At 33.6% G+C, this 12,575-nt stretch overlaps 1 pseudogene; it reads left to right on the top strand.

Moving 5' to 3' along the window:
• The first annotated feature begins 8,088 nt into the window (after window positions 1-8,088).
• LOC122164603 overlaps window positions 8,089-12,575 on the top strand; it is a 90,332-nt pseudogene continuing 85,845 nt past the window's right edge.

The raw sequence follows: 12,575 nt of genomic DNA, 5'->3' as shown, positions 1-12,575 counted from the left end.
TAATGTATCCTGTGTGGTCATTCTCAATCCTCCCCTTCAGGTACAGCTTCACAACTCCATCACGTGCTTAGTGGCTCAGGAAGCTGGCAAACTTTCCTAATGAAGGCTGAGGCAAAAAATACTTCTGTCATTAAATTACTTTCCCCACTGAGCAGTAGATCAGAGATTCCCTTATTCTTAATTTCACCATATATATATTAGAAAGAAACCATCCTTGTTGCTCTTTACCTTCTGAACGTTTTTTGGCTACATCTCAGTTTGGCACTCATAGCTTTTTTATATGCTTTTTGCCACTTCCTCTTTTCTTTTTTTTTTTTTTTTTTTATTTTTTTTTTCTTTCTGCACTTTGAAAAGGACCATTCTAGCAATCTAAGGAGCACAAGAAGATGAACCAGCTCTTCCCACCATCTTTGACAGTCCCCCAGTGAAATCCTGGACAGAACAAAATCTTTTTTTCAGGAGTACAAGGGATGTAATTTTACAGCTTTTCTCACTCCTTTCAGAATCCTGCATTCTGTGTTGTGATGGTTACTGCAGCCCAGGCCCACACCAACCTTTTCATTTTCCATTCATTCTTTCTTGCCTGTGAAGACCAGGTCCAGCTGGCACCTCCTTATCAGTTTGTGGTTTCTGTCCACAAGTAAATAATTTCCAAATATCTCACAAATCTCCTAGACTGCCCTTCCAGCAGATATCAACGTTTGTATTATATATATATATATATATATATATAATATATAACAGTGTCAGTCTTAGTCCAGTAGGTCAAGCCTGTGAACATTTTTCAAAAGAATTCTCTTACACAATCCCATTTTCTTTCACAGCATGTAAGAATGCCTTAACTCAGAAGCTGAGTTGACAGGATTTTTCTGTCTCAGAGTAAAAAAAAACAAAAAATAATTGATACTGCAATTAGTATTACTACTGAAAAGTTCAAGGTTCAGGGATTTCTAATCTGATGTTTTACTTAGACCATTTCTCTATTTCATCATAAAAATAAAACTGATTGATACAAGTATAATATCTAACAATATATATAAAAACAATAATACATATTAAGTTTATATTTTTGGGTTGAGAATTTTTAAACTGTGAAGAACATTTATTACAAAAAAAAAAAAAAAAGTTTTCTGCTAACCATATTTAGAATGTTAATTTTATTTTTTTTAATTTTTCCTCAGTTTCAGATTTTCAGTTTCAGTCTTAGATGTATTGGGAAGTCTGGCTTTTTGAATAATGATTTAAACTGATGACCTCTCTGCTTTGATAGATCTTCATTCTAAGCTAAATGACCTCCTTTTAAAGCAAAACAAAACAGAACAAAATAAAACAAAACAAAACAGATGACCTTTGCTCTTTAAAATAAATTAAAGTTTAATAATATGTTAACATTAAAAATGTATATATCCACAAAAGCTGTACTGGAAAAAAAACAAAACAAAAAAAAACAAAAAAAAAAACAAAACAAAATAACAACAAAAAAAACAGTTGATGTGCTATAAAATGCGTTTAGTTCAATTAGGCTTCTCAAAAATTCAGCAATATTTCATTTTGTTAAAATAAATCAGGAACTAGTAATTCACAGACTTCATTAAGCAAAATACAATTTAAGTTATATAAAAAAAATTATTATCATTCAGTTGAAGAATGTAACGACAATGTCACATTGAAACAACTTTTTTTTAAATTATACTATTTTAATTAAAAAAAAAAAAAAAAAAGATGGACTTCCATATAAAACATTGTTTTCTTAATGAAAATCTTAATTATTTTTTCCCATTAGATTTCATTAGTTAAACATCACAATGCATAAAACTTTAAAAGTGCTATTACAATGGCAGACTAATAAATCATTTTCCAAAAGAATAATTTGTAGGTTGTGCCTTATTTTTTCTGATTCTATACATGCACTTACTATGCAAAGCAACTTCTCATTCTGTTAGCAGTAGGGAATAAGCAACACAGCATTTTGAAATATATCTGCCCTCCTAGATGTTTCTGAAAATATATCATTTTATGCCTGTGTGCTGTACTGAAAAGTGTCTTAAGTTCCTCAAGCACTTAAGACTTTGAAAAATCGATTCAGTTTCTAGTTCATAATTTATTAATGCAAGCTATTGGATCTTGTCTTTTGAGAATCTCAAAATTAGTGTTCTAGGCATGCCATAGTTTTTTAAGTATTTATGCTTAAATACAAGTGGAATTGTACTGAATTTAATTCTCCAGTTAAAAAATTCTTAAATTCTTCTTATCTCAAAGTGCCTGCTAGTGTAAAATAGAGTATAAATGAAATAAATAATGCTATATTTAAAACATTTATAGAGCTGAACTTTATATACTTCACTTGAAGTCACTGTTTGTAAGAATCTAACAAATGCCAAAGACCCAAGCAAATAGGAAAGATCTGGAAAGATCCATGTTTAACCAAATTATGATATTTTTAATTTCCTTTTCTCCTGCAAAAGCTGATAACCTTTCTCATGTTGAGAAAAAACTAAATCTTAAGAACAAATCAATAGGACATTTTCTCCTGAATACTGAATTAGGAACACATCAATTTTATCTAAAAGAAATACATATACATATGTTGCAAGATCCATTGAGTTCTTAAAAGTCCTTTTTTTAATTTCTGAGAATTGATATCTTCAAATATTCACTTAGTTATTTAGTTAGTGCTTTAATAATTTTCTTCTTTGAATTTTAGACTGAAGACATCATGCACTGGAATGCAACAGCTCCCACTAAATAGAGTAGCTGATAACATGAAAATCTAGTTAATAAATTAATTACCAAATTATGAAAAAAAAGGTAAATAACATGGGATGTTGTTCTGTTATCTGAAGAGTGCAGCGTTATTGTGAATTTCAGTCAGGAAGGTCTGGCAATAAATGGCTAATAGAACAGCTGCTAGACATACTGCTAGAAGGAACATAGACTGCAGGTAAGTCTTACAGGCTCTTAGATACTGAGTACTCCATAGTGGTGCAGTGTTGAATGGGTCCTGGATGGATTTTCTCATGGTGTTCTGCGCAGATTACAACCATGGGGACAAATCCATTTGGAATCTGTCTTATGCTGTACTAGCATGGGTTTCTGAAGGCATGTAAAGCTTAACTACTCTCTACATTTCTTGTGCTAATCTGTTTTGCTGCTGCTGTCTTATTAAAGTAGAAGACAACATATATGGCAGGGCTACTACTTTTTGTGGTTTACATAATTGTTCCATGTAAAGGAATTCCAAAGAATAATTGTCTTCCTTGAGTCATATTCTTTTACTGTGTTTCTTTAAGAATTGAATTCCTATTTATATCCCTAGACTTTTTTTATTGTGTTCTGTACCATTAATAAATATATAGGGCAGTTTATTTTTGCATTTGAAAGAATAAAGCTGTATTTACGTTTTTCCATAGTTGTCCTTCTGCACATTCCAGAGCAAATCCTGGCTACCATTTGCCAGTAGAAAAGCAAAAAGCAAAGATGTGAACATAAATTTTATTTTAACTAATGTCTCAAGCCAGGACATGACTGAACATAAATCCCCATGGCTAAAACAGAAAAAAAGCATAACTCACTGTCCAACAGCCTTTTTCAAGTGGAATACTGACTGCACAAACTGTTTTGTTTTGTGTATTTAATTAAATGATATTAAAGTGTCTGTTTAAATTACAGACAGTAAGGGATTAAAAAATGGGTTTTGATACGCTGTTCTTAGTTAGTGCCAAAGTTTCTGATGGAATCTATTTTGTATCCTCAAAGCCTGTATGGGGAGAGAGATTGTGTACTGGTGTATGAGTTTATACTGGCATCATAACAATCTCTTTGTTTTGTTTTACAACATTGATACGTATGCAATTTTCTTATTCCTTCTGGAATTCTTCTATCACAACAACCACAGTTAGGCAAGGATTAGAGTTAAATAAAGAAAGATAAAGTGGAGTGACAGCTTGAAAGTGTGTATTGGAACACATAGATCTTGAATTAGATTTTACAAGTGAGAATTTCAAGACCCAATATCCTTTGTGCAGATATTAATTTAATGTATTCCATATTTTGTGAAAAAAGTATTTTCAAAGCCACTTAGTCTATTTATTTCACCACTTCAATTAAAATTAATTTTTATCACATGTATATTAGACCTTAAGATAGGTATTGTATGTATAAAGGAAGTTCTGTGTAGCTAGAGAGAATACTTGATCAGGTTCTTCTTAAAAATAGATGTTTTAAATATTCATTGCTGAAAGTTAAAAATCAGCTGATTTTTTTTCTTGTTTTAAATAAACAAAAGCTGTTAGATATAACATAGCATAACTGCTTGTGACATATAGTTTTTGAAATAAGGCCCGTTGTGTAAGTTATAATGAGTAGAAACAAGCATTTGAAAATAGCAAACATTCAATATTTGGCCACTAGCTTTTCTTCCCCCAAAGATTAAGCACCATGTCACGTTTCTATCTGTTATAAAGTACAGTTACATTATAAAACTAAATTTTATAAATAAATCCTTAAATACCATAATGTGCTACAAAAAATATTGCAAGTTATTTTGTTGTCATTAACAAACAAAGTGAATATACACAATAAGTAATGACTTTCAAGTGCTTATGTGGAGTTACCAATACTCACACAGATTCTTGGTGAGAATTTGCTGTGACAGTTGTAGAATCACAAAATAGTCTAGAAAATGAAATTCAAGATTCTGAAGTTCAACCATCAACCTCACCTACACTAAGCCATTTACCATAGTGCCACGAAATCCAGAAATCTCTTGAATGCCTGCAGGGATCAGACTTCACCAATTCCCGGGTTAACCTTTCCCAATAATACTCTCTCCGTAGAGCAAATTTTGTTAATATTCAATCTAAACCTCCCTGGAAACTTGAAACTGTTTTCTCATGGAGTCACAGAGACAAGTTTTATGTGCACAAGATTAATTTTTTTAGATTCCTGCTTTACTGGGCTGCAGGTCATTACAGTGCACTCAGTGAGTTTCCTCTGCTGTCAGGCTCCAGAAAAGCTGTCTGGGACAGCTGTACAGATAGTGACACCAAGCTATGAGTAAGTGTTGATTAACCTGGAGGCTGGGAGGTCCATCAGAGGTACCTGAACAAGCTGGATCACTGGGCTGAGGCCAATGCGATAAAACAACAAGATCAGGTACTGGGTCACCTTAAGTGATCCTACCTGGCCGCAGAGATTTATGTGTTTCTAAGTGGTGTAGAGTTTGCTTTTGGGTTATGAGGACTTTATTCCTCTCTCCAGTCCTATCTCCCATTCCAGGCAGCTGTGTACTTGAGAACAATTGGTCATACTACTATAACTCAGGCAAGAAAAGCATTAAGTACTTCAATTTCGTGTTTTGTCACTTCTTCTTGCCCAACATGCAATAAAGGACGGAGATTCCTTAGTCCTCCTTCTACTGCTGATGTATTTGAAGTAGCATTTTTAATTGTCATTAATAGCCAGATTAAGCTTTATCTAGGCTTTAGCTCTTCTAATGTTATCTCTGCAAAGCCTCATTACGTCTTTGTAGTCCTCCTGAGTGGCCTGCCTGTACTTTCAAAGATCATGAGCTCTTTTTCTTCCTGAGTTCTAGCCAGAAGTCTTTGTTCAGTCAGACTGGTCTTCTTCCTCACCAACTTGTCTTTCAGCACATGGGAAGTGACTGTTTTAAGACCTCTAAGATTTCCTTCATGAAGAGTGTCCAGCCTTTCTGGACTACTTTACCCTTCGGGACTGCCTTTGAGACACTCTTTAACAAGTCTCCTGACCAGGCCTACATCTTCCCTCCTTTTGGAATTCTAAACAGTTTTGCTAAGACCTCTCCATACTTTTCCAACAATTTAAAATGCTTTCAATTCATGATAACTATGCCCAAGAGAGCCTCTAGTTTTTACATCATCTGCAAGCAAAATGTCAGGTGGGCTTCTTCCCTGGATAGCAAACTCATCAGCTGTGTCAGGAATTCATCTTCCGCACACTCCAGAAAGCTTCTGGACTGTTTTCTCTTTGCTGTATGGTTTTTCCAGCAGACATCTGTTAAGCTGAAGGCACCCAATAACAAGGGTTTGCAACTGTGAGGCATCTGCTTATAGAATATTTCATCTACATTTTCATTGTGGATGGATGACCCACAAGAGACTCCCACTATATCTTCTGTCTTGGTGGCCTTCTGCTTGATTTTTACCCATAAGCACTCCATCCTATCTCCATCCTTAAGCTCAAGACAGTAAAAACACTCCTTAAATTACAGGGCTACACCACTGACTGCTTCCTTGCCTGTCCCTTCTGAAGAGTTTATTGCCATCCATTGAGTCATTCTAGTCATGGAAGTCATTTAACCATGCTTCTGTGATGGCAACTATATCACAGATTTCCTCCTATACAATGGCTTCCATCTCCCTCTGTTGCCCACACTTTGTGCATTTGAGCTACTGATCTTGTCAGATTTTGGGGAGCAGAATCCCTAATTCCTACACAACTATTCACAGGTAATTTTGTGATTTTTCAACCACCAATATCTCTTATGTCTTGAATCTTATTCAATTGTTTTTTGTTTTTTGTTTTTTGGTTTTTTTTTTGAATCCTGAAACAAAGAGTTCCATAATAACAGAAAAACACTTCAGGGTGATAAGTTAATTGAACAGTCCTTTCGCAATGCTATCTAGTGTACACAACAACAAAAATGAGGTATTATAATTTGTTCTATCCTGCTTTTCTACTATGTATACAAGGTCTTTTAACAAATAATGTTTGAAATGCTTATCTTTGATATAAATGTATCCTCAAATCTGCAAAAAAAAAAAAAAAAAAATAAAAAATTCAGTTCATAAATATATGTATATGAATCAAAAGGCTTCAAAATAGTGTTGAGGAGAGTAATTATTAGGAAAGGATTTGGGAGGCTCAGATTTCATCTGAAATTTCTGCAATAACTTTATTACTTTCCTAAGAGATCAGTGGAGACAAATCTACTGGTATAGTTTAATAATTTGAGTTATCCAATACTTCACATTTTGTAAGGAAGACAAATATTGCTACCAAAATGTTGGACTGGCAATCTATTGGATAAACTTCCACAAAAATGTCTGACAAACAAAAAAGGTAGGACTGTGTATTTCATCTAATAGAAATGGAACTTAAGAATACTTAAATGAGAGAGAGATCATAGTACTTTTTCATGTTAGAGTGGCTTCACTGATTAATACTGATTTTTCTAACAATCAAGCTCCACTTTTCCCTTATGTCTTCAGAGAAAAATGAGATGATTTCTTTTTAATGCCCATCTTCCTTGGGCATTCCATGTAAAAAATCTTGAAATAGATATCAAAGTCAAGAATGACCTTGATCATCATGGTTTATCAAGGTCAGAATGAACAAAGTAATTAATTTCATAATTCTTGTACTTCACATTGTTATCTTGGCTACTGACATTATGACTCCTGAAGGAACTTTGCTGCCAATCTACTCAGAACTACTGTTCTTTTTTTCAGTTTTTCTGTTGAGAGATAAACACAAGGAAGAGAAGACTGAGGTTGTGAACAAATTTCTAGTGAAATATTAGTCCCTAAGTCCTCAAATTTTCAACATTTCTGATAAAAAAGCAAAAACAAAGAGGGTGCTGGTGAAAGGAAAAAAAAAAAAAAAAGTATGTGTACATTGGCAGAATCCCAGGGCCTGCAATAAATATATATATATATTAAAAAATTTAAAAAAATCAGTAGGAATGAAGACACACAAAGAATAATACTTTTTCTTTTTCTTTCTTTCTTTCTTTCTTTCTTTTTTTTTTTTTTTTAATTACTGAGCCTAAGTCTGAAAGTTCACAATATTGGATGAACTACAAAAATTATTTTATTGACTTACCTCTGGTTGTAACTGAATGTATGTATGTACAATTGTATGCATACCTGTGTTTCTATATGTGCGCATACGTGTAATGTCCTTGTAAAGAAGCTTACAAAGTGTTGAATAGATGAGAGGAGAATGAGGTGGATTGAGTACTGGCTGAATGGCAAAGGTCAAATATCATTATCAGCGGCAGAGTCTAGTCGGCTGCCTTTTAAGTAGTAGTGTTTCCCAGAGTTGATAATGGGTCCTATCTTGTTCAACATCTTCACCAATGACCTGGACAGAGAAATAGAGCCCACCCTCACTAAATCTGCTGATGATATGAAGCTGAGAGGAGCTGACACACCAGAAGGCTGTGTTGCCATTCAACAAGACTTGGACAGGTTGAAGAGCTGGGCAGAGAGCAACCTGATCAGGTTTAACGAGAGCAAGTGTAGGGTCCACTGGCACCAGTACAGGTTAGCAGATGACCTGCCAGAGGGGAGCTCTGCAGAGAAGGACCTAGGTGTCCTGGAGGACAACAGGTTGCCCACGAGACAGCAGTGTGCCCTTGTGGCCAAGAAGGCCAATGATATCCTGGCATGCATTAAGAAGAGCGTCGCCAACAGGTTGAGGGAGGTTATCCTCCCTTCTGCTCCGCTCTAATGAGGCCACGTCTAATGAGTACTGTGTCCATTTCTGTGCTCCCCTGTTCAGAAAAGGCAAGTATCTCCTAGAAAGACTCCAGAGGAGGGTGACAAAGATAATGCCTGGAGCATCTCAAGAATGAGAAAAGGCTGAAAGACCATAGAACTATTTGGTAGGGAGAAGAGAAGGCTGAGAGGGGCTCTCATCTGTTTATACATATCTGAAGGTCTTTTAAGTTTGTTAGCCATGAAAGATAATTGAGAGGAGATCTGATAGCCATTCATAAAAAATGGAAGCAGGAACATAATTTTGTTTTGTTTTGTTTTGTTTTCCTCTGTCTTTCATATATCTTTGTGAATATCTTATTCTACCCCACCTGTTTACTAAAGAAAATATCTTATTCTACTCTACCCCTTTACTTCAGGTGGTTTGTATCAACAAATTAAGAGAACATCCTACTGGATACTCTGAGAGGCCATATTCTCAAACTTACAACTTGATATTTTTGTCTTGTTATAATTTTTGTCTTGATGTTATTTTACATAAATAAATAATGTAACACGGGTTGGCAAGAGAGCTCTGAGTTCCCTTGCCTATGCAGTGAGAGAAGTGAAGACTCCCTTGCTGGTGCAGAACAAAGGACATTTATTGTAGATGCTTACAAACTTTCACACCCATGCAACAACAACTGGTCACATGTAGGTGCCAGGCATCTTGTGTGTGTTCACATCTGGCTCAAGTTACTGTTGCTGAGCTTTTTTACTCATTAGTAAGATAATGACTTTCTTTATTCCACAACATGGAGCTTGCTGAAATGTAAATATTAAAAATGCTCAATTTCAAAAATATGTCAATGAGATTGAAAAATCAGATGCCACTTCAGTGTAACATCAACTTAAAATTTTTGACTTTGGTATTTCTCCATAAATATGTTGAAGACATACATATGCTCACTGAATATGTATTTTCTTTCATAATTTTCTATGGTTCAGTAACGTTTAGTAAATTTTTTACCTGAGATACTTAATTTGGAAACCTCATACAAAAGAAACATAGGTTTATTTTTTATTTAAATTGATGGGATTGATTCACAACAGTCAGCCTCAAAGATACCTCAAGGGTACACCCTTTCCTAGAAAGTAGACAGTATAAGTTCAGGAACTGGTGCAGGAAGAATAGTCAAGGAAGGCAAATGAATCTAATTTCTTACGTAGAACACAGGAGCTTATCAAGTAACAAGTTATCAAGTAACAAGTGACTCCCCTAGACTGCTTACCAAATCAACTCCTACTTTTAATGAAACTTTTTTTGTTTTGAATTCACAAGTACAGTTTTTGAGAATTAGAATAAGCATGATTCAAAATGGTTAATAGACTATTTACTGAGAAAGAAAATATTAACACTTCAACTTAATATGCATGTTTTAAAGAATAAATAATAATTACTTACAAAAAGTCTATGTAAATTTAAGAATCTCTACTAATCAAAATGATTATTTAATTGGAATTTTTATTTTCTTTGAGAGTAGTAGTTAAACAAATTGCACTGTGCATATAAAATGGAGTTTAAGCTCATTTGGTTAAATGTCCAAACCCAATAAAAGTAAGTTTAATGAGCCTTTAAAATTTCAGAAAAAAAAAAAAAAAGTAGGTAACAAATGAGCTAAGTAATAAATTAGTTAATTCTGCATAAGCCCTCTCTATGATATTATTTATATACTTTTATTATTATTTTTTCTTTCTCGATACAGTATGTCTTACCATTAATTGCAGAAAAGATTTTTAACATTCATTCTTTGCAGTTTTGCTCTGCTGTGCAGTTTTAACTGCAGTTAATGGAAATATGTCCATGCAATCAACCTTATTATGAAGAATATTTAATATCTGAAATGTTTTGTAAAGAAAAACAATTTGACAATGAATCCTATATAACATATTGTCGTTATTAATCAGGTGATTACAGGATCTGTAATTAAAAAGATTTTCTATACTGTATTCTGTATAATTATTCTGACAATACTTTTTGTTTTTTCTTGTAATGTTCAAGAGAATTGTTCTACTTTTTTATTTCTCTAATAAATATTTGAGTACAATGATGAGACTAGGTTTGCTGAAACATCTTTCATCTGCTGTTCCACAAAATCTTGAAGTATAACAATGCCTGTAGCTGCTCACTTTACAGCTGCACTCAGTGTCAGAATTCCCTTTCCTTTTCCTTTTTCTTTATTGACTGTCTTTTACTATTACTACCTTTTTCATTCTGTTCTATGATAGTATGTTTAACCAAAGATGATGGACATGATTTCTGTTTTGATAATTTTGATTTTCACCCCTTCCAAAATTTAAAATTCTCATTTTTACTCTGGCCATTTTGCATAAATAGGGAGAACAAGTGTTCTTCGAACTTAAAACAGTGTTGTCTATCAAGCTAGCATATTGTGCAAAGTACATTCTTAAATCTCTTAGTTTTTCAGTCTCCACAAAATAAGGACTGATATAACGTACCAGGAATATATAGAAAACTTCTTTATTTTTTCTTTCTTCCTCTCTCACCTAGAGGTACGATTGTGATGTAAAAGATTAAAAAATTTTGAAGCTTATAGCAGTGATGAATTCTTATTTCTCACTACCATTTTATTTTGACACCTTTTCTGACACTCAGAATGTTTTCTCAGTAATATGAAAATGGACTGAGGGGATAAAAAAAGCTGTCTGAAGTCTTCACAGCTGGTGTAATGTGCCATTGTGCCTTGTCATCGCCTGCCTACACTTAATTAATAAGCATCTGTTTCATCTTTGTATTTACACAAGATACAAAATAGAGCGGCTAAGTTTGATTTTTCCCATCTGTGACATGATGGTTCCTCCTTCACTTCAAAAATTATTGGTGTGTATATGAAAAAAAATGCAAACGTTGAAGTCTAGAGCTCTCTTTGTTGAAGAAATGAAAGGACTGGTTTAATTGCTTGAATATGTAGGTAGAACTGCCTTGTTAAGAAATGGCTCTACTCTACTGTTATGACAATATTTTATGATATTCCACTAGATCAAATACATATTTATGTGTGTGTGCATGCATTTGTTACCTGAAAAATTATACTGACATAATTCCTAACATTTTAAAACTGATTTATTTCTCTTCTGATGCAAGCAACATCATGCACACATACCTAGATTTTTCTCTATTGAGAAACTTGACAGTACAAACATATTTAAGCTAACAGCTAGTAAACACTGAAGCTCTATTTATGCATGTAATTTTATTTGATCTTGGTTCTGATTTTTTTTTTTTTTTTTTAATTATTGTTTGTTATTTGCTTGTTTGGTCTTGAAGTCATAAAATCAGATCAAGATTCAAGTTCTGATATTGTTTTATTTTGTTTTATTCTGAGATTTATGGTTTTACTGAATTATATATGAAGCAACAGTGGGTAGAATTCTTGCTTTTAAAATTCCTCTCAATTCCTCTATTTCCTGACTTTTCTTGCTTCATAAATGACTTCTATATTACCAGTCTATTTATAGTTTGTTGTTCTTGCATCACTGCTATAGTTATATTTCAGCAATTGTCACTGATTCATTAAGTATCAAATGTACTTCTTTGACCATATAATAGGGGAATCTGAAAATAAGCATCTGCATGATGTGTATTACAAGATAAGTAGTTGGGGAATGTTAAGTAGGAAAGGGAAAAAGCTCATTCTTACTTTATTTTAAAAAATAATGTAAGTTTCCATCTAAGTTTTACATTTGGATACTGTGATGTAAAGAGTAAAATACAGGGGAGTAAACCTTCTGGAACTTCTGTCAGGTAAATAAGTTTTTGAAGATCAGATGATTCCCAGGTTGTACAGTGAAATGTACCAAACTTACATTTTATATTTCCTGCATGAATATTTTCCAAGTCTATTACTAGTTTTTAAATAGCTACTGTATGCTAGCAAGAAAAAGGGAAAAATAAAGAAAAGTTAACAGAAGAAGAGAAAGAGAGAAAGAGAGGGAGAAGAAGGAGAAGAAGGAGAAGGAGAAGGAGAGGGAGAAGGAGAAGGAGAAGGAGAAATGGAAAGGGAAAGGGAAAGGGAAAGGGAAAGGGAAAGGGAA

Source organism: Centrocercus urophasianus, unplaced genomic scaffold (genome assembly GCF_019232065.1).
Source record: "Centrocercus urophasianus isolate 14NV4802_14NV808 unplaced genomic scaffold, USGS_Curo_1.0 seq_27, whole genome shotgun sequence".
Lineage (NCBI taxonomy): Eukaryota > Metazoa > Chordata > Aves > Galliformes > Phasianidae > Centrocercus > Centrocercus urophasianus.
Note: the sequence above shows the minus strand (reverse complement) of the source record. Positions and strands in the feature narration are given on the sequence as shown.